Source organism: Lycorma delicatula, chromosome 2, assembly GCF_047948215.1.
Source record: "Lycorma delicatula isolate Av1 chromosome 2, ASM4794821v1, whole genome shotgun sequence".
Lineage (NCBI taxonomy): Eukaryota > Metazoa > Arthropoda > Insecta > Hemiptera > Fulgoridae > Lycorma > Lycorma delicatula.
In genome coordinates, this window is record NC_134456.1 from 213,797,929 (window position 1) to 213,822,349 (window position 24,421).

Here is a 24,421-nt window from a genome sequence, read left to right on the forward strand (position 1 = left end):
GGCATACATGACCACCACCTCTGCCCCCGTCTTGAAGCTCCATCTTCAGGAGGTCGTTGTATACCGTATAACACAAGAGTGGACCTAGCACCGACCCTTGTGGTACCCCCACACGTAGTGACGAAACGCATCACCCCTTCTGTATAGGCGATGATACTCCGATCGTGGAGATAGTTGTTAGCTATCGCCACCAGATATTCACTCAGGCCCCTGCTCCTGATCCCTTCCAGGGGACACTATAAAATGCGTTTCGCCACGTGCCTACCGCAAAGTCTTGGCCCAGTCCACAACGTAACGAATAGAGTCAACGGTCGCTTTCCTTTGAGAGTCCTTCCCTCGCCAATTTCTTCCCATATTCGGTTCACAGTCTGCCTCTCGCAAAGCTTCACCAGCTCGTTTAGAAGACAGACTGGTCTGTACTTTTCCTACTGATGTTTAGTAACCGGTTTCGGGAGCAGAACCAGTCTAGCCTCCTTCTAATTTTGAGGGAAAGTCCGATTCGTCAACGTCTTGTTCACGAGCTCTAATACTACCCAGGCGTGGTGGCTCACCAGGTTGTTAACGATAATGACAGGAAACTTCGTCCGGCTCCGGGCCCTTCTCTCCTGTAATTCTCCGGGCCGCAGTCCGCAGCTCCTCTTCCGAAGGCCTGGGAATCGCGCTCTCGACCTCCACCCGGTCCAGATACATGACTGGGAAGAGGGTTGATACCGCTCTCGTCGTTTGATCCTTGGAAAGGAGGGGGAGTCGCTTACCAAACATTTTCATGACGATTTGATAAGACCTCCCCCACGGTTTGTCAATCAGATCCTATATCAAGCGATCCCAGGCCTTCCGGATTTCCTCCCTGAGGCTTCTCTTGGTCCGGTGATATTCTTCCTCAGCCAAACCCTCTTATATGATCACTACTGTAAACCACACGCACTGATCTCTATAAAATTGTGTAGGGGATCCCGTGTATTGGAATTGGTAAAATTTGAACACTAAATGAGTGGTAGAACTAACTAAAATGAATCGTCGCTTGCGCAGATGTAATATAGGGATAAAACCATGTTTTAAACCGATGCAGTAGAAGTATTCTGATTTTGTATTTTGAACGCTGATCTCTATATAAATTTTCTATAACTGTCCGTAAATTTTTGCTTGTGTAGCAAAAATGACCGTTCTTTTGGTTATCTGACTTAAGTACGCATCCCTACAATCACTATTATAGTCGCGCATGCCTACAATGGTTTTATTTATTTCCCAGCCGCTCATTCCGCAGCACTGGAGTATGCTTCAATATTGAACACTTTTTTCCTGTTTATCATCGGGGAATTACCGTCAGGTATTACTTCAGGGGATGATATGTACGAGTTTTAAGTGAAGTACAGTCTCAGGTCGACCATTTCTGAGATGTGTGGTTGAACAGTGAGACAAGAAGAATTTGTCACGGACCACCATGCATCATCTTTACCGTTGGACACGTCCGGCCTGGACAAGTTAGAGTTTCACTTTAGAAACCTACAGACAGTGACAAGAGATATCGTAGACGAGGTATCGAGTATGTATTCGAGTATGTTAGAAAGATTGTCTGAATACGTAGAAAATATATGCAGACATGTTGGGTTAATGGAAGGTCCGAGTAAGCGTAGAGTCTATTGGTGGTCCTCTGTCATAGCCGAAAGGAGAGCTGCAATTCTTGGCTCGAGGAGGAGGCTGCAGCAAGATACTAAAAGGAACGGTAGGGTTGACGAGGGGCTGTGTTAGGAAGGCATTAACAAAGGCAATAAAGGACGCCAAGGTCAGAGCATGGCACGAACTGCTGGAAGACCTTGAAGCAAACCCCTGGGGGGTGCTTACAAACTTGGGGGTCCAATCGGTCATGGACCGATTTGGACGATCAGCTCCGCTCTTTCTAGTGAGGTGGCGTTGCGACCTCAACTCTTCCCAGTAGTTGAGTCAGAATAGAGAGAAATGACAATTAACACAACGCGAGGTTCACGATCGGGGAGCTCAAGAATGCTGTGGTGACATTACACCCCAACAAGAGTCCAGGACCAGATTTAGTTCCAGGTAAAATAGTCAAGGAAAAGGTGGCCAGATACCCCTAAATTGTGTTAGACGCCTTTAATCAGGCCCTAGAGGGCTCTCGTTTCCGGTGTGCTGGGAATTGGCACGACTGTTTCTGGTACTGAAGAAGAGGGATACAGAGATGGAAGGAGTCACGTATCGACCAATCTGTCTGTTAACAAACACAATCAGTAAACTATTTAAAAGACATTGTTGATCGTAAATTGGCGGAGTTAGAAATGACGGGGGATTGTTCCCTAGACATACGATTTTGTGAAGGGGAGGTCCACGTTTGATGCGTTACAATACTAATTAACTGGTCTGCATACTGAGCGGGTGGCACCTGGCGTCAAAGGAGGATTCCTTAGTGGTCCTGCTAGACGTCAGGAAAGCTTTCGACTGTCTCTGTAATCAACGAAGAATTACGAGAAAGGAATATTAGTAATTATCTGAGGGGCATAATAAACTCTTATCTCCTCCAGAGTAAAATACATGTATGTACCGAAGAGGGCGAAATTCCGTTAGAGATATTCGGGGGGGTTCCACAAGGGTCTATCCTTGGGCCTTTGACGGAGTATTGAGACTGGAGTTTGAAGGGGATGCCAAACTGATAGCTTATGCCGACGGACAAGAAGTGGAGGATTGTGCAGCAGTCGCGGTCGATAGTATACAAAGATGGCTTGAAGAAAAAGTACTGACATTAGCACCTAATAAGTCACCGGCGGTCGCCTTAACAGGCAGGAGAAGAATCAGAGAAATAGGAGTCAGAGTAGATGGCATGATAATCCTCATATCTAGATGTATTAAATATCTATGCGTATGGTTGCAGATCGTAGGCTACATACGGAGCACTTGAACAAGGTAACGCAGCATCCCGAGGCTGTGATTGGTAAGCTAAGCAGGCTCATGACCACATACTGAGGTCCATGTTCATCGAAAAGGAGACTGATTTTTTCAATTGCAATGACAGTTATTTTATACGTGGGGCGAGGCCTTTGATAAGAAGAACTTAAATAAGATATCTGCTCTGCAGAGAGCTGCAATACGAATTGTGTCTGCATATATGACTGTATCGATATACTGATGTAATAGATGGGACGAGATTAGACACTCATTTGGAATAAGTCAATTGCATCCGGAAAACACGCTGCAGTACATGCTAAAAGGAAAACATAAATGGGATAACGTAGCCTGTATGGTAACCAGAATAATACAAATCAAGGGGAGAGACGCTAGGGAGTGGTAAGGGGACAGTTACTGGTGGTAGGGAAATGCAAGGCAGCCCTGCCTATGAGAGGGCGGTTCGTTGAGGTGGGCCTCTCTCGATGATTGACCATTGAGTTAGGGGAAAATTGAAAGACCGGAGATCCCTCCTTGCTTTTTGGAGGGGATCTGGTTTGAGATATGGTGCAAAGGAAAGATCGAGTCCCGGCCTACTGGGTGAGCGACCCCCACAAGGCACGGATTCACTGGATCCTGTGGGGTCCCGGGAGGTTAGAGGCCATGCAACCATTGAGAATTGCAATGCGTAACTGGTGAACCATCATCGGTGGTCTTGGGGAATAAAAACCACCAAAGAACACTGGTACCCACGATCTAGTATTCAACTCCATATAAAAGTAACTACTACCTTTACTAGGATTTGAACGTTGGAACTCTCGACTTCGAAATCAGCTGATTTTCGAAGAAGCGTTCACCGTAGACCAACTAAACTTGTGGGATCAATATTGAACATTTTATTGTATTTTACGCCATAAGGATCCCTTATCCAGTTATATAGAGATCTGTGACCACACGGCCCAATTTTGTTTGAGAAATAACATATACATATTATATCTATTTAATAAACAAATTAGACTTTAATTAAAGTGTTCTTAAAGCAGCTAGTGCACGTGTATTCTTCAGGTTTATGGTGTTAAGCGGTAAGTATCAAATTAGAAATGATCGCTGGATGTAAAATATTAATTAGAAGAGATTTTCAGGTTTGTTTCTTTTGCTGCAGATCTCAAAAATCCTGTCTGATGTCCTTACAGGACTTTGCCTTCTTTAAATGAAGGTGATGATTCTTTTTAGAGGATAACATCCACTAAGATTAACATATGAACTTCCCACTACATGATTTTTAGTTATTTTAAGGCAGATTAATTTTTGTAAATTAAGGAAGCAGGAGGGAGAGACTTGTTGGGGCAAGACGGCTTTGAATCTCCCTCGTCGATGTGGTATTTTTATTTTTCTGAGAGTAAAACGCATCTCAAAAAAACGAGAGCAAGTTTATCCTGTGAATAGGTTTACTTTAAAAACAAAAAAAAAAAAAAAAAAAATACTGCTCAGAAAGAAGTCTACATCTTTAGCAGCTTAAAACAGACTTAAGATTATGGATAGCACTGCTATCCATATTTTAATTTTGAAGAAAGTAGTAAAAGTAGGTTTGTAGAAGGACACTATTGGAAAAATAGTTTTTATACGATAAAATTTTAAGTCTTTTGCAGCTTCGATTACCAATATCTATCGGTTCAAATTTATCTTTTACGACGTACTCAAAGTTTGGTAATTTGATTTGATTTTCATTTTTTCCTAATTCAATTATAAATAATCAGGTACCACATAAAAAAGATGTAATAACTTAGACACTACATTTGTTCCCGAAATATTACCTTGCGCGAGCATTTACTTGCCTAATATTTTAGTAAAAATTCTTTTTGAATAAACTGATATTAAAATAATATTTCATATTCTTGCTAGAATTATTACGGCAATATCCAGTAAACACTGGCTGTGGTTGTCTATAAATTATGAGTTTATTATTTGTTTATTTTGTTTTTATGGCTAACTACAAAAAAAGGCCCCGAAAATCCAATTATATATTTAAAAAACCTGCAGGTGATCGAGGAATAAATGAAAAAGAGAAAGTTAATATGTGAAGTGATATATGACTGTGCTCGTTTAAATATAAGTTGAGGTGATATTTGTAGGTTATGTCAAACTTAAAGAATGTAAGTACAATTTCATAACTCATTTCATTAGTTCCTCACGAATAAAATAGACAATAGTAATAACAATAAATTTATTTATTTTCAACTGCATCAATACTACATAATACATAGATGAAAAACACAAGAAACCCAGCGAGTAGGTCTAGTAGTTTACTACCCACAAAGCTAAAGCTTGACCATATAGGTAGGAGTACCAGATAAACAATTTAATAAATAAAAAATTAAAATAAAAAACCCTTAATGCCCTTAACAACACACATGCACTGTTTTCTTCAGTCATTTTTCTCTCACTTAAGACAACACAATATCTTTACATTTGTATCAGGTTGGTGTCAATAAAGATACCATTTAATATAATTTAAATTGAATATGATTGCAATCAACATTTTGGTTATTAATGAATCTAATAAGCTTTACTATAAAATATATGCGAAAACAAATCCACTCCACAGTTCACCTGCAGGATATTGCTAACAATTGCGCACAAATATGCACTTACTTCGACCCTCCAGATAATATGCAAAACATTTTAAAGCTAGACCTTTAATGTCTGCACTATACATTTTATCTAATACAAGCAAATGTTTAACTGTATCTGTTGATTTATGAATATCAAGAAATAAGCCAGAAATCTTTAAACCGTAAAAGTCAGAAACCATAAAATTATTAGCAATTTTACTTTCATCAGAAACAACTTTACCATATACACATATTATTGATAGTTTATTTTTGATAGCAGACATACCAGTTCACTGATTTATAATTCTCCACTGATTCTTGGCAGGTAATTCCTTCATATTTTAAAAATATTGTTTTTTAGCTGTCGTAATCCCATCAGTCTTTTTCTTCAGTTGATCCCCAGCAGTACTATCCATAATTTAATTTTGAATAAAGTAGTAAAAGTTGATTTGTTGAAGGACACTATTGGAAAAATATATCTTTTCACTTTGTATATGCAAATTACATAAAAATTTGTCATCTACCATCAACCTTAAGTATTTAATAAAATTCACCTGAGATGACTCAGTTGCATTGTAATTGAGTATCAGCACAATCACCATTATGGTATATTAATGGAGCTAATAAGCTGGAAGCAAACGTAAAAATTAGATATTTGGATTTTAAAGCATTAAGAGCTAATATATTGACATAAAACCATAAGCCTGAATTTTCCAGATAAGTCTGAAATCTGAAAAGATTTTTAGATGAATATACTAGAGCAGTATCATCTGCAAAACATGTAGCTTTACCATAACATTTATGTAAAAATAGGTCATTAATAAATATTATAAATAGAATAGGTCCAAGAACCGTATCCATTAAAAATATTCACAATTTCATTCTCATCAGAATCAACGTTACCATTTACAAATTTTATTTTTAATAGTAGGAATACCAGTATAGGGGTTTATCATTTTTCACTGATTCTTAGTAGGTAATAAATATTTTTAAAATATTAAATTTTAGTTGCCATAATCCACACATCTATCTTTTTTTTTAATTTAATGTATTCAGTATAATTTTGTGGCTGTGAGGATTTTTACACCCTTTCTTATACAATCCATCTGAGAAATTGTAATGCACAGCCCAACTGTTGTCCATGGCATAAATTAAAATAACAAATTTTGATTAATTAATATACCGTAATAAAATATCAAAAAAGTTATTAAAACTGAAAATCAACATCATTATCAAGAATTTTACAGTCACGTTCATATAAATATGACCTTAATTTATCATAATCCAGAACCTCTTTAAAATCATTAACAAAATTATTTTGAGTTCTGTCCTTAGAAATAAGCAATGGCAGCAGCCCTATGACCATTAAAATATCAGAATAACAACACTAGAAATATTTTGTTTATATAAACTTGATTTATAAAAAATGTGATAAATACAGGTTAGCTTATTATCAGTAACTCTAGTATCCGAGCGATGATAATGTGAAAACATTTTTCGCCAAAAAAAAAAAAAATAGTATAACAATTAACTAAGGAGCTGTACCCATTCATAGTGAGTGTTTCCTAGATATTGTTAATCATTATTATCCATTCTTTCATTAATATTTATGTTAATATTAACCATTAATAAGGTATCGCATGTTGGAATTGTAGGAAGAAGAAGGTGAAGGTCAAATTTCATGTCTAATTTTGCTTATTCCAGCCATAAACACTGAGAATGTAAAAACTAAACTAAATATATTCCAAAAGAATAACATCTATCCAGTACACAAACTATTGTCATACAAATAAAACCCTCCATTACAGATGCAAACACAATAAGCCCAGTAGCTTTAGAAAAATTACTACACACAAAAAATTATGTAATCCATTATTCTATATAAAGAAGCCTCATCAACTGATTTCATGCATGTTTCAGATAGAAAGACAATATCTTGTTTAATCTTCCAGCTGCTTACCAAACACAAAAAAGTATCAAAATTCTTAATATTTTGGTGAATTATCAAGCTATTGTTTACATCATTAACACTCTTCCACAACATTGTGATAACTTCCTCCCATTATCATAGCAGAATTTAAAAATTCACATCTAACCAGTAACCAGTAAAAATGAATTTGCATAACATGTACAACAAACATAATTTTTTCACACACACCCATAGATATCACTAATATCTCCTTGTCAATTAAGTACAGACAAAACAACTCTCTCACACACGCATTCATACACTCTTATCACACACAGATTCCCATAACCAAAAAGAAAAAATCATCAGTCTATCTATCCAGAGAAAGACACTACTCGTATGAAGCTCCTAAACAAATCGTAGGTTAACTCTTCATTAATTACTGGTGGTATACAATAGAATACAAAGTGAAAATGCTTAACTTAAAATATTGTAGAAAAAATTGAGTAATTACTGTAATTAAGTAATTGACTGTTTCTATATAATACACAAGCAGAAATGGAATTGAAAAACAAGTAATTTTAGTAACTCAACAGTCCCCTTTAAGATTCTTATTTCACTACATTTATGATTTAACTTGTATTCCAATAATCATTAACAATATGTATTTAATTATTACATATGCACTTCAGTACATGGCTTTAAGGATTTAAGTCTGAAGATAATTATAAGGATGACTATAACTTTAGCTGCAGACATATTATTTATTTAACAGTACCATAAGTTTTCCCATTGTGGAACACAACCTTTCTCTATAGATTTAGCTGGCCACCTTGAAGCCTCCAATTTTCAGTAGACATAGATTCATTCATGTAAACAAAGTTATATCATATCAATTCTCCCAATTAATATCTGAAAGTTTTAACAATTTTACTTTAGGAACTCAACTTTAGCTCAAAAGCAATTAAATATGACTATTCAATAGTGGTAGTCTGCAAGTTTCAGAATTTCTTTAAAAAATTGTGCGATAATTGTCAATCATTACTTCATTTAACTGCAACCCAATTACAGGTGATATTCTGTTCAAAATTTCAAAAATATACCCAAGTTTCCTCAAAGGGATCCCAAGTATATTTTCTCAAGTACTGGTTTATATTATTATTTTTAGTATTTAAAGTTTTTGACAAATTTTATTTAACTTTAAATTTTCATCATTTATTTTCAACAGTTTATTAGAGAAATATATTATAGTCATGTTATTCCATTTTTGAATTTATGGACGTATCATTTCAATATCATCAATTGATAATCCTTTTTTTCGTGTTTCAGTTAAAATTTCCTTTTCAATGTTATCAGATTTGCTTAAAATCAAATCCAATTTATCTTCAACTGATAAACTCTTTAATTTGTCTTTCCCCTTTCTTTTTCTCTTTTGTACCAGAACTTGTTCTTGATATCATTTGAAATTTATGAATTATAAATTCTGTTAAAAATTTTACTTAATAAAAATTTAATTTTCAATAAATACTACCAGTGTTATACTACACAGATAAGGTAATAGATGTTGAAATACTTAGAAAATACTGCCAGTGAAAATTAAAAAAATGCTCAAGAAAAAGTGGAAAGTACTGCTTTAGGATGAAGAATTCTGGAGGAAGTTGCAGGTGTAGCAACTTCATATTTGATGATCTGCGAGTAATAGTAAAGATAATTCAAAGTACCTGGGTGATAGTGATTGCAAAGCCTTCATTTAGGTACTTGAAGATTACAAAGGAAAAAACTTGAAGTAAATTCCTATTTGGTACTGGAAGATTGACTGATAGGGAAATAAACAGCTTGCAGAATTATTTTGGTCTTTGTCTTGCTATTTGATGAAACCCAAACAGTTTAGAAAAATGAGAAGACATGGTTTACATAAAATATACATTTATCAAAGACCGCACAAAAATTCCTGTTGGGGAAAAATTTCTGGTGCAAATTCAATAGATGCAAAATCACAGGTGAGCAGTGTACTCATAAACATTCTTTACCACCAGCTGTAGCTCAAGTTATCAAATCAATCTTTGAAAGCCTATCAGATAGAAACCTGTTATGGAAATATTTACATGTCATTACCCAAAATCCCATGGAATCTTTTTATAGTCATCTGGAACAGACTTCCCAAAATGTTTTCATTGGACTTTATGCATTCAAAGTTGAAGTATATGGTGCTATCTTGTTCTTCAAAGTTGCTTAGGAAATTATGTTTAAATAAACACTTAGTATTTTAACCCGGTCATAGTGCACTAAATATCTTCAAAGAAATTGACAGAGCAAGAATTAGTTAGGGACTATTTCATACAGTTCTATTTCTGAAAATTCTTATTCTTTAGTATAATTTTGTCAAAAACTTGTTGAGCTAGGAGATGAAATTTATGCTAGAACCTTATTAGAATGTTTAAATTTGCTCTTTGTAGCTATTAATCACACAACAGAAAAATTTGTTCATTATTTTTTATAGCAAAAACAGAAAAATTGGGTAAATTAAAAAAGTTTTGTTTAAAGTTATTTAACTATACAAAAGTCAGTAAAAAGTGAAAGATATGAGGTAAATAACTTTGTTTTTGAATAAAAAATGTATCATAAATATTTCTAAAAATGTACAATTTACATTAATGATGTAGTCTATATTACCTCCCCTTAAAAAAATTAAAAAAGTTTTCAATTCTAGTGATGGGTTGATCTCATAGAATCAAATATCCAATTTAATGGTATATTTTCTTACAGTCAGGTTTTATTTTTTGTAGTTAACGAGTTAGTATTGAATGATATTAGAATGAAGGGATACCAAGGGTGAAATTGGGTAGAGAAAAGGGTTATGAATCATATTATATAATACTATAGGTTTTAATTTTGTAAGTATATTATGTTTTGTTATTTGTAAATTATATTTGACATTGATCTAATTAATTGGTCCTGGGTAAGACTTTTAACTACTTCAATCTGCTTCTTCTCTTACACTGTCTACTTCCTTGAAGAGATAGGAACCATGAAAATTGTATCACTCACAAACATATATTTGGGCAATATAATTTCCAACAAGATCCCCATCTATTGTGCCACGGTGGTGGTATCCTTAAATAGCCAGCTGCTTCTTTATTGGTACTAAGTGGGATATTGCAATGTACCCTTTAGGAATATAAAAAAGTTTTGTATAGTACTATATTTTTCAATATTATTATTTTTCTTTCTCGTTGATTTTATTAAAATCTTATTTAAAAAGTAAAAGCTATGCGTGAAATTTAATATTGTTATATTGGTATAACAATATTTGTTATAATATTATTATATTTAGAAAGTATATGCAGAAATTATCTTGTTAAGATGAATTTTAGAAGTACAAACTAACCTCCACTTCAGCTACCATGTAATCAAGATATCAGATCTATTTGAATTCTGATTAAAGTTAGTAAATCATTATTGATAGAAATGGAAATATTACATAATTTATTACATCTAGAGGTCTTCACAGATAAAATGGTTTTGGTATGCATATGTGTTTGCTGGTACAGAAAAGATAACTTCTCCCTCTCTTTTACTTAAGTAACTTTTAAAGCAGAAGGAAAGTGATAAAAATATAGTTATTTGACCTCTTGGCCTCTAACTTCATGAAGTAATTTAGTTAAATATGGCAAAAAACAAAAAATGCTTTTGCTGTTCCCATCCTGGGCAAAATTACTGTAAACCGATGTGCTGCCTGGAAGTAACTTTTACTGCCCCTCTTACCGCTTTCTTTATTGGTAGATTGCCCATACTTACTATTTATCTCTTTTCCTATTCACTTGATGATGAGTTATGTGAATGCCAGTCAGATGCTCTACCTCTATCTGTGGTCACTGAGACCTTGACAGCCAATGCAAAGACCTTTAATTAGCAAATGTATTGCCTTTCGACTTGACTATCATGTAAATTTTAATCATCATTGTGTGAATGCCCTGCCAGAGAAATCAGTGGACTTAAAAGTTTTCATGATCACGATCACAAACTCGGTTCATTTTGTTCTGTGTTTGGTTGCATATGTAGTGTGATGGACTACTACTATACTTCTATAGTATTAATAATTATTTTTAGTGGTAAGTGTTGTATTGTGTAAGTCTAAAAAATTCATATGCAGTATAATTGGATATTTGATTCTATGAGATCAACCCATCACTAGAATTGAAAACTTTTTTAATTTTTTTAAGGGGAGGTAATATAGACTACATCATTAATGTAAATTGTACATTTTTAGAAATATTTATGATACATTTTTTATTCAAAAACAAAGTTATTTACCTCATATCTTTCACTTTTTACTGACTTTTGTATAGTTAAATAACTTTAAACAAAACTTTTTTAATTTACCCAATTTTTCTGTTTTTGCTATAAAAAATAATGAACAAATTTTTCTGTTGTGTGGTTAATAGCTACAAAGAGCAAATTTAAACATTCTAATAAGGTTCTAGCATAAATTTCATCTCCTAGCTCAACAAGTTTTTGACAAAATTATACTAAAGAATAAGAATTTTCAGAAATAGAACTGTATGAAATAGTCCCTAACTAATTCTTGCTCTGTCAATTTCTTTGAAGATATTTAGTGCACTATGACCGGGTTAAAATACTAAGTGTTTATTTAAACATAATTTCCTAAGCAACTTTGATTTAATGAAACATTTAATGTTGCATTAATGCTACAAAAAAATGTTTGCAACATTTAATCTCTGCATAATTACTATTTTGTCATCTTAATTCGACCAGAAATCTCAATGATTTGACAGGGCAACGCATCTTAAATTGTTAATGGTGATTATAATGAATGATGTCACATCGCGAGAATATTTAGCCAACATCACTCACTGTATGCGCTTACAGACCAGCATACAAAAGTCTGATTTATTTATATATTGATAAGGAATAATAAAATTGTTTTAGAATTAAAACACATCATCATCTATATAAACACTGAAATTCACCCTCAAAAATTTCTATTTACGACAAATAAGTTTGGAATTTTATAACTGAATGTGCTACAAAACTGGTTGTTACCCCAACTTCAAGAAGATCTGAATGACTTTTTTTATGGAAGATGATGCCCCACCTCACCAGCATTGGAGGTCCAACATTGTTTAACGGACAACTTTTACAAGATTCTGGATTGGAAGAGGTGGATTAAAAGATCTTGTTCATCATCTATAGCCTCCCAGGTCAGTCGATCTTACTTCCTGCAATTTATATCTGCAAGCATAAATAAACAAAAAGGTGTTTCTACACCTATAACTGGAATTTTTCAAGATCTGATGCATATAGTTATGAATTCAATAACTAGGGATAGGTGTGCGCACGCACACACACGCGTGTACGGTCACGCTTACGTATGTTTTCCATAATGTGAAAATGAGATCCATGCACGTTTTGAAATGAGTAGAAATATGTCAGGTCTTACCAGATATTACACTAAAAGGCAGATCTGAAATGCATCTTAAACATATTGAATTTATTTAATTTTAAACCACTTTTTTTAACTTTATGTTGAAATACATGCAGTGAATCCACTCCACCTTGAGTTCAATTTCTAGTCCACAAAAGAATTTCTTATCTAAGTTTTTTTTTAATAATTAGATATTTTAAAAATAATAATAATTTTTTTTTCAGAGGGAGGTGGTAATACATTTACACACGGAAAGTCGGACTCCAGCTGATGGTATTATCCAATCACTATCACCAGACTATCAACTAAAACCACTCCCCTTTCTACCAGGACTCGACCCAGAACCGTTTAACACATTACTTCTGGTCAAGTCCTCCGATACTAGCCTGATTAGGTGCTACCTAATTTTCAGGACTACCAGGTCAACCTTTTTGGTCATGAGAATATTGTTGATGAATCGGGCTACGCTTTCCCAGCTGCTCAGATTACGTAGCATCATTGCACAACCACATTGTGGGGGCTCAGTGCTTCGAGATCTGCCTATAGTGTCCCTCGACCTGCTGCCCACCAAGCACATTTGAAAAAGGCAGTGTCATCCCATACAACGGGGCAATAGAAGCAGTCTGGGGATGGCGCTTTTCCTATGACATGGAGATAAGCGAAGTACCCGTCACCCATTAAAAATTGGGTCATGTAGTACTCCACCTCTCCGCGCCGCCGCTTCGTGCATGGTCTGACCAGAGGGATAAGCATTGCGGTCCATCGTCCTCTGATCTCATGCTCCTAGGTTTCTTGCCATGCGAGGAACGTGTGAGTGCGTTCCTTGCATGGCAATTGTTTTTGAATTTCTCTTAGACTCTGTGGACTTGAAGAAAATGTTACCAAAATTCTGAAAAGTTCTGGAATTGTTACATAAACTGATATTAAGGGACTACATTAAAAGTAGTATGATAAATGTTAAATTTATTTAGATGATATGTGACAGATGTAAACATATTATTTTTTTAAAAATTATTAATAATAACAATCATTCATTACATACTTATCAATAATTAAAATTCTTTAAAAAACATATTACTACTTACAATTCTAAACAAATGTTCAAACAATTTCATTCAAAAAATGAAAATTACAACTAAATATGTATTTAGATCGTTCAACAATCATCATCAATAGTTAAAAAGAAAGTAATTAAAAATAAATAGTAAATTAAAAATCAAAATATAAAAAAGTTGTAAATATTAAATAAATTCTGTATTAGATGAATGTACATACTTATTTTTCATAATTAATTCCTTTTAACTGATTATAATCATTTTACAATAAAAAAGGTCTATGTAATTGTGTAGATTTTCATTTTCTGCAAACAGTTCTTGAGTGTTTCTTTTTGCTATTTTATTTCAAAATTCATTTATCACAACCCTTTTTCTTTATTTATTTCTATTTACATAATTAAAATATACATAAAAATAAAAATATAATTTTAACTTAAAAATAATATCTTGACATTAAATTATATGGTACATAATGGTAACATTTCCTTAAGAAAAAATATTGATTATAATAAAGATACTAATATAACAATAATTTCCTACATTACAGTCTCTCATTATTTGCAAATTTAATACTTATTGCTTTAGTTATTTTATAGTAGTAAATTATTAATTATTACAACAATAGAATTCAAGGTAGTGTTTGAAATTTTTTAATTTAGAAAAATGTTTGAAAGAATTAATAATACAGAATCAAAGATGTAGGAAAATAATGGCAAAAATGAATAAACAGATGACAAACATATTTAATTTTATAATGAATCCCATAAAATGAAATTCTGCATCTAACAAGGGAGTTGTTTGCCAATTTTCATTTTTGAGCAATAATAGGCACAACCTTTTCTGCCTTTAACTTGAAAAGCTTAAGGTTAAGTCCCTAGTTAGAAATTCATTGTAAACACAGTAATTGTTATTAGACGTCAGCCTGTTACAGTTTGAATGAATATTCCGAGTCAGATATATTTCTTTGATATATTTATCAATAGAATAAAAATAAAAATTTAAAAGGTTGAAACAGCAGTGTTACTGTAAAAATATATCTTCAAAGAAATATAAAGTACTAAAACTATTGAAACTTGTATTTTTTTCAAGCAGTGAACAACAAATAATTAAATACTCAAATAATTAATGCTCAATGGAGTGGAGTTTTGCCTGAATAGTACCCTTCAACTGAGCCAATAGTAAAGCATAATGATGATGATCCTCTCTTTTTATAAACATGCTTCAAAAAAGGAGGGTGTCCTCAACTTGACCTGTAAGTTTTTTAAGCATATGATCACTTCTTATTCTTCATCATAAAAACAGACTATGATAATTTTATGTTTACTTTAGTTTTTTATGATTAATAAATCACATAAGCAAAAAGCTTGTGTGTGGTAATATGAAATGGAAAATTTGTAGCATAAGAAAAATACAATGTCTGACAAGGATTTGAACTGGTACTTTCCAGATGAAAAGGTGAGATGCTACCATTCCATAATGGAGTCAACAGAATTTTGTAAAGGAGATTTTTTTTAGAAGATTTTCCTGCTAGAAGATAATTTAAGGTAAAAAGATTTTTTAAATAAAGAATTATATGGTCAATGTAAATATCTTTGTGGTTGATAAAAATAACTTATTTTTTTCATAATCATCTCATAGCTTAGAATTGGATTGTTGTAACATAACTAATTTGGTGACTACATACAGAATAAAACTAATTTTGTTTTACTGAATTATCAAAGAATACAATGCTCTTTTTTCCATGTCACTGACACATAAGAGTTTTTTATATTAGCTTGCGATAAATTACTAAAATGTATCACCCTTGAATAACAAGAACTTATTACAAACTTATTTACGTTTGTACTGAATCAGTATTTACTATTTGAAACTATATATTATAGTAATATTTTTGCATATCTATTATAATAAATAAATAAAAATCTAATAATATGTAAGTAAATAAATATTTTTGCTTATCTTGTAATTAAATGCTGTTAATTTTATTATAATAATGAAATATAAGTACTAGAGGAATAATCACTAAAAACTAAATAAAACAAATTGAATGATCAAACACTGAAGCCATTGGAAAGCAACAGAACAAAATTATAATACTAGTAGTAGGAAGAAAAATAAGCAAACTTGAATCACAAAAAAAAAACAAACTTAATTGTAGTCATGATTAATATGAAATGATAATAGACAATAGCAACAAATAAGATAAATAAAAAATAAGTAACAAAAATTAATATCAGTTATTTAAAAAAAAAAATAAATATATTTAACAACTCAATATAGTCTACTTATATATAAATAGGTTTTCTTAGATACCTTAGCACAAACTTTCTAATTTAATTATATTAACTTAAATCCTAATGGTAATAAAATACAATAACAAATACTTGAATGCTTTTCTATTAATATATACACATAACAATTAGGATAGCTTAGCTAGAAGACTAAATCCATTTAAGACATGATTAAAACCACGTAGATAATATTCTATTCAGTTTCAGTGAACAGTATGTACACTTTCATCAATTAGGATAATTAATGAAAGCTAATGAGTTATCGCACCATTACAGACAGAATTTTATAAAAACATAAATATTTTAACACACTACAAATCAGCCAATAAAATAAGTCAAAACCGATTTCATCCAAAGTTGAGCTGTGAGGTACTGATGTTGCTGTCTATTGAACTTCAACAACAAAAACTGAATAGGTACCAACAAAAAAATCAGATTCAGTAAAAAATAATTATATTTTTAAGTAGATCAGAACCTGAATTCTGCAATAAAATCCAGGAAATACTTTTAAGACTGGAAACCTATTAGAATAGATAGGAGTGAAGAAAGTAAGAAATTAATTATTAAAGTATTTTTTTTATTAATGACTTCTTGGGTTTTATTATGAGGTCCATTTGGTAAGTTGTTGGCCTGACAAAGAAGACACATTATTTTCAGACAATGTTTTTTGAAAAAATCAATACATTTAGACCAACAATTTTCCATATTTTTAATACCATCAGTGTTAGGAAATACGTTGTTTCAATATGTTATTCAATATATTACTTTTCATAATTTATTATGTGGTTAAAGTTATGTTCATTGTATATTGTTTGAGTCTAATAAAAAAAATCATCATTTTTTTAAGTTCATTAATACTGAGTGTTGTATACATTTCTAGGTATATACTTCCCGCACTAACACTCAGTCTAATCCGATTTATCCAACTCTGCAAAATCAGCAGTTGATTCAGCTTTGACCTCATTATTTGAAGTGAATTTTTATCTGGTGAGTAATTTCTTCAGGTTTGGGAAGAGAAAGTAAAATTCTGGTAGTCAAATCCAGTGAATACACACATACACTTTGAACTGTAGGTGATGGAGTTTTGCAGGAACAACAACATAGATATGCTTACAAGCACATTATCATTGTAAAGAGCAGTTCTTTTTGGGCAGATGTAGGTGTTTTGCCTGAATAATATCCTTCAACCGAGCCAATAGTAAAGCATAATACTCCTCGATGATGATCCTACCATTTGCCAAGAATTCTGTGACCACATCACAAGAATCTCAATAAACCATAGCCATGACTTTTCCTAGAGATGGAACCATTTTTGCTTTCTTTGGTGCATATTCATTTGCTCCAACCCATATTTGGACTACTTTCTTTTGGTTTGATTTCTAGTAGGTAATGGTGAATCCATGTTCCATTTACTGTTATTGTTGAACTGCATTTTCTTTTTTGTAAAATGTAAATTTTTTAAAAAACTTATTTTCACTAACCCAAATAGTCTTTCACCAACTTACTTTCACTAACACCAATTTATAATATTGGTCCTACATAAAATAAGAAACAAATTCAAACAGTAACAGAATTCAGAAACAAAAATTCTTCATTAACACAAACAGTAACAGAATTCAGAAACAAAAATTCAAAGATTCTTCATTAACACAAACAGTAACAGAATTCAGAAACCAAAATTCAAAAATTCTTCATTAACACAAAAATTCTTCTTCAGTAACAGTAACAGAATTCAAATTCAAACTGACATTGAATAGAAAACTTTTTCACACTCAAAATATTGTGTAAAATATATTAGACACAGTCTATCAAAAGGTTTACAATGATAGCAATCTCGCATACTTCAGTTGGCAATCATTTATTAAATATGGTATTGTGGATTTTTGTGACAATTTAAGAGCCCAAGCGTTCATCATGAATTTTTTTTCAACCATATACAGTTCAGCAGCCAAATTTTTACTTTCAAAAATGATACCAGACAGCAAAGACTCCTCAAAGTAGAATCTAACAGCTGGTACTTTAGTTTTAGCCATTTTTAAAAAAAAAAGAAGCAAAACTTGTTTGCTTTACTCATGTACTTTACTCATACTTTACAAATATCATATTCTTTTGGCCTTACTTACACCATCTTTGTGTCAGGCCAAGAACATATTGAATGTCGCTAGTATATTATCATTTAAACACTAAAGATAAAAAAAAAAATGTTTAAATTAATGAATAATATATTGTTAAAAATTCAGTTAAAAAAAAAAAAAAAAGAATAAAAAAGGTTAAAATTTATTTGTGTATTACATACACAACAGCTTATAAAAATTGCAAAAATACATTTACTTTTCAAAAACTATACGTTAAAACGTTTTACATGATATTTTCTTAGAGTATTTACGTTTTACATCATCATTTTTACGTTTTGCATCATTATTCATTTTTGCCACCATTCATAAATTTATTGGAACTCCTGGAACCTTTCTAAAAACCTACTTCAGATCCTTTTTTTTGTATAGAAGTCATTAGCATCTTGTATGGGTTTTCCTTCAGAATTAATTTAAATAAAAAAAAGAGTAAAAATCAGTTGGTGCCAAACAGAGAAAGTGTGGTCAATGAAGTAGAGATATTACTATGTGCCATATCAACAAACTGCTTATCCAGATTGAACTGATGTGCTGGCAACCTCTTTGGAACAATGTATTGACCACACATAATATGCTTTCAGACAATTGTGGCAATTTCTCAGTCATATTCAAACATCTAATTCTATTTTCAATAGGTTATTTTTAATCATTTAGAGCACATTCAATCTTTCAATATTTCCGTGGTGAATGATTACCTACTATAAACTTCATCAACTTGAAGACAGCTCTCACAAAAATGCTTGCGTCATTCTTAAATTTGTTTTCTCTATACTATTTTACTTTATACTTTTTGAAATAATTCTGGATGTAATTTGTTAAATGAAAAATGAAATTTAACATTGTGTAGTTTCAACAACAGACTTTTAAACTTTGACAGTGTAACTCAAACATACAACTATTATTGATATTGTTCAAGAGAAAATAAAAATCATGTAGAAAATAAAGACAATCAGAGAAAATAAAAATAAATCACGGTTTTGTCCATATAATGATGTCACGAACATTGCTAACATATGAACTAATAATTTTATCTTATTGCTGTTTAAAAAAAAAAACTGTGATTCTGAGAACTTTTTGAAGCAAATTTTCTATAAAATATATACATAAATAAAAGACAATCTTTATTTTGTGTATGCCCTAATAACTCAAAAACTACGTAACCGATTTAACTGAAAATTTCAAAATTTATTATTATTTGTCCCATAAGTGTTTTCATATTAATTTCATGTTATTAGTTTACATATTTAAATAACAATGTTTCCAGAAAGACAAAAAAATATTGGTCTCACAAAATAACTGTTCAAGGAAGTCAATATTGACATAAACAACGATCAGTATAGATAATGACAATCGATATAAACGATACCTCTCTATTTATACAATGACATTAAATTTAATAAAAGAAGTTTTAGGCTATTTATTTGCACTTTTTTTATAAATTATATAGTAGTGAGATTGGTGAGGTTTGAACTGTGGTAAACATTATGGGAATCTAAGAAGAAAGGAAAATGAAGAGTGAATTAATATTGTACATATAATACTGTTCGTAATATTGTCTGTTTCACTGTTTTTGTAGGTTACAAAAATGTAAAAAAGAATATTAATATTTATATAGAAGATAAAACTTTTACTTTTTAAAAATAACAATCCATCCAAAATGATAAAATATTGGTCAACACACAATTTGAGCCAAGAGAATAAAAGAATACAGAAGAAATGAAAAGGAGGAAGAAACAATACAATGAAATAGATTACATATGTCAAATTTAACACTAAATTTATTTAATTCATACACTTAAATGTAACAATAGCAAGAAGCACTGCCAGGTCCACTAGTTATAAATAAAAAAGGGATATTTCAATACTGTTTAACAAAATTAGTATTTGGTTAAAAGTGGCTTTGATAAAGGTTTACCCCAGTTGAAATTGTAAAAATTATTTATTAAAGAACTGAAGATCATTGCTAAATCTATAAAAATTAAGAAAAGATTACAAAAAACAGCATGTAACTAACAGGCTGCAAATAAACCTGAACTAATATATCACCTGTGATATTGCAGAATCTTTGTTCAAATCGTTTTCACGATACTGTTATTTTGAATTTCATTTGCGCAATCATGTCACTGGTATACTCTTGGTCATTAAAATATCAGCCTAAATTATTTTTATAACCAGTTTATACAAAAAAAAGTACATTAATCAAAAACTTTAACAGAGAGAATTTTTTTCCTTAAATGAAAATTACAGAGATTCTTATTTTAGTCTGTGACATTTTGTACAATTTACTCTGCTCAGATTACAATTCATTTCTTTGTTTGCTTTTGTTTCTAAAGTCATTTAAAATAAAAATATTCAACTTCATTCATACACTAAGAAAGAACATGATCATGAAGTGTTTTCTATATACAAAAGGAGTTCCGCAGAAGCTGAAATTCATATGCTGTTCATATCATATAATATTAATACTTTAAAAATAAAAAAATTATGAAGGCATAATTGAAATTAAATTAAGCATGATTTTAATGAAAAATTCAGTAATGGTTCCCCAAGCATTAAGAAGTTGGGTAAACATCTACTTCTGTTCATAATTTTAAATGTGTTCATGAGGTAATTTTGCAGGATAGAGAAGATAATGGCGATAAAATTACTGTTAACCAAAGTTTCAGCTATATAAAACTTGTATATAGCTGAAATAAACTTGTATATAATATTCTATTTGCAATAGAATTAGCTATAATAAAGTCTCTATCTATAATGAAATCCACTGACTAACAACTGTCAGTGTAGAGTTGAGAGTTGATTTATTAATAATAACACTGATCAATATGATTTTTGTCTCATGAGTACCAATAGGTGTATTTAATGCAGTTTTTTATCTTTTTCAAATATGTATTCGGAATCACCCACAGTTTTTTTATTATTTTAATTCTTTTAATTAGTTTAAAACGTTTTTTCGTCCATTTGTTCACTGTAAAGTAAAAGCTATTAGAGCATTGTAATTATGATGGGACCAAATGAGTTAACGCAAAGGGTAGTGTTGCTACTGTTGTGCAGGTTCAGATGTGTATAGACATGTACAATGTGACCTAGTGTTGCACACACTCATCAGAACGAAGCCAGTTGTAAGGTATTAGTGAACCAGTAAACACGTCATTGTAAGTGCTTTGTGTGTCTGAATTATTGTGTATTACATATTTACAACTTTATTTCTTTTAATTAGTCTAGTTACAAAATGCCTAGTGTTTGTTTAAATCATTCTAACAATTTTTGTTATGTATGTGGTGAAGTGATGCTCAAGTCCCAAAGGTGAAACCTTACTCCTTTAGTAAAAAAATGTTATGAATTTTATTTTGGGTGTAAAAGTCAGGGACCAAACAAGGACCAGGGCCCCACATATCTGTTGTTTGTCATGTTCTAGGCTTCTCACTGCATGGAAAAATGGCACATGCCACACACCATTTTCTATCTCTGTGATTTGGAGGGAACCCAAAAAATCACTCTTCTGACTGTTATTTCTGCTTAACAAACATTAAAAAGGTTACTCAAAATCAACACATACAGTGGTGTACCCTAACTTGCAACCTATAATGAGACCAGTTCCACACTGTGAAGAGCTGCCCATACCAAAGCCTCCAGAACGTTTGACAATAAATAAAGAGAGCTCAGAGTCTGATGGAAGTAAGGAAGAAAAAGAAACAGATTCTGGTAACACAACTTTTGAACAAAGGACAGTTTATCTGAGCCTCATTTACTGACTCAAGAAAATCTTAATCTCATACAAGATTTAAATTTATCCAAAAAACAGTCTGAAATGCTTGCTTCCCGGCTAAAAGGATGAAATCTTCTTCAAAAGAGTACAAAGATATGTATTTATTGTAATCATCATTTTGAATTTAAAGACTGTTTTTTGAAGAAAATGGCTTTGTGTTTTGTAACGACATTTCTTCTCTTATGGAGACAGTTTGTAATGAAGATAAACCAACAGAATGGCACTTGTTCATTGATTCCTCTAAAGTTAGTTTAAAAGCTGTGCTTCTGCATAATGGCAATAAATTCTCATCAGTACCTGTGGCTCACTCTGCTATTATAAAACAAACATATAAAACTTTAAATTTATATTGGAAAAGCTTCAATGTGCAATGTATGAATGGAATATTTGTGGTGATTTGAAGGTAATTGCACTTATTCTTGGTATGCAGCTTTGTTAAACAAAGTACTGTTGTTTTTTGTGTGATTGGGATAGTAGGGATAGAAAAAACCATTTCATTAGAAAAGAATGGTCTAAATGTGTATCACTCAATGCTGAACAGAAAAATGTGAAACATGACCCATTGTGTAATCCTAAAAATATGTATCTACTTCTGTTATACATCAAATTAGGATTAATGAAGAATTTTGTCGAGGCCATGGACAATACTACTGGTTTCATGTGCTTAAAACAGAAGTTTCCTAAAATTAGTGATGTAAAAATTAAAGAAGGAATATTTGTGAGTCCACATATACGATCACTAATACATGATGAAAAGTTTGAGGAACTATTTATTGAATCCACTGGAGAAACCAGCTTGGCAAGCATTCAAAAATTTTACTCAGAGTTTTTGGGGAAATTGAAAAGTGGAAAATTATCGTGACATTCTCAACAATCTTATAACATCTATAAAAATTTGGGTTGTAATATGTCCTTAAAAGTACACTTCCTGCACTTGCACCTAGATTTCTTCCCGGAAAATCTTGGTACAGTTAGTAATTACTATGGGGAGCACTTTTATTAGGAAATTTCAGTTATGGAAAAGTATTTGCCCTGAAGTATCAGGGCAAATGGAATCCTAATATGCTAGCCGATAATTGTTGGACTATCAAGAGGGTTGCTCCACAGGCAAAATATAGCAGAAAATCATAATTTCTTACTTTCTGGGTGAGTCAGATGTTTGAATATTGTGTAGTTAAGAATGCAGAAAGTATTAAAATGTTTGAAATTATAAATACCTGCTCTCGGAAACCTTGCATGATGAGGAAAAACCGATATATTTGATTTCAGAAGAAAGAATAATATCAAAATCACACATTTTTCTTCCAGAGACAAAAAAAATTCTTTTTTGTTCCCCAGCGAAACTGAAACATTTTTTAAATGTTCAATTCAATCATATTCATTATGATAAAGTAACACTATATTACATGCAGAACCTTTGAAAAATTTCAGCATTTAAATCCCTCCTATCCACACAAAACATTTCCTTACTGTTCAGCAAAGAAAAATGAATTAAGATGAACTGACAAACAAAAGTAACAGAGATCTATTATTACTTGTACTAAACAGATCATATAAGCTGACAGTAACTCATTTGGTTTAAGCAAGCAGTAACAGCACCATAAAGAAAGAATAATTCTTATATAGCAAATAATTTCTGACATGCTATCATGTTATAAAAATTTGGTATTATTATCAAGTATCCTTGAAATATTACACTTACAATTACATATAAAACTGAGGTAGATAAATTTGTTGTTTTTTCATTCACTAACAGATACTGCAATACAGACAGCTGATTGATTTTTTCCAACTCCTGACCAATGAACATTAGTATGCAGTGTAGCTGAATAATGGATTAGGATTCTGTCATAAATAAGGTTTAATATTATGTAACACTAACAGACTTAATTATAATTTAGCCTATCCAGTGCTAAAATCAGCGGCTATAAGAAGCCTAGATAGAAATTATTAGAAAGGAACCATGGCTACAGTACTCCACCTCATAAGCAGGCATAACCTGTTAATGACTGATGTAGTAGCTGACAAGATTTAAATTATAATATTAAACATATGCAGCATAGTCAACCTTCTTAACAAAGGACCAGCAGTTTTCTTCTTACCACAGATCCATTAAAATTTGTAATAGATCTGAAAAATATTCAATTCTTAAATAAGGAATCCAGTGCAAGTTATTCTATCCTTTACATTTAATAATATTACTATCGATATCAACTTACATTAATTAATATAACTATCAGTCTTCACAACCTCTCTCTAAAACTATATATAAAATAAAATAAACTAACATATAAAATGGTAAATTTCAACATATG

General features: G+C 31.6%; 1 long non-coding RNA gene across 5 annotated transcripts in view; it reads left to right on the forward strand.

Moving 5' to 3' along the window:
• LOC142319637 (uncharacterized) overlaps nt 1-24,421 on the forward strand; it is a 270,901-nt gene that overhangs the window by 189,250 nt on the left and 57,230 nt on the right. For 4 of the 5 annotated variants that reach the window (XR_012755237.1, XR_012755235.1, XR_012755239.1 and 1 more), the window contains one exon: nt 15,362-15,458. This is a non-coding gene — a long non-coding RNA (uncharacterized LOC142319637). Of the gene's footprint in view, nt 1-13,083; nt 14,015-15,361; nt 15,459-24,421 lie in introns of those variants that run through there. The other variant, XR_012755238.1, reaches the window with a different exon arrangement.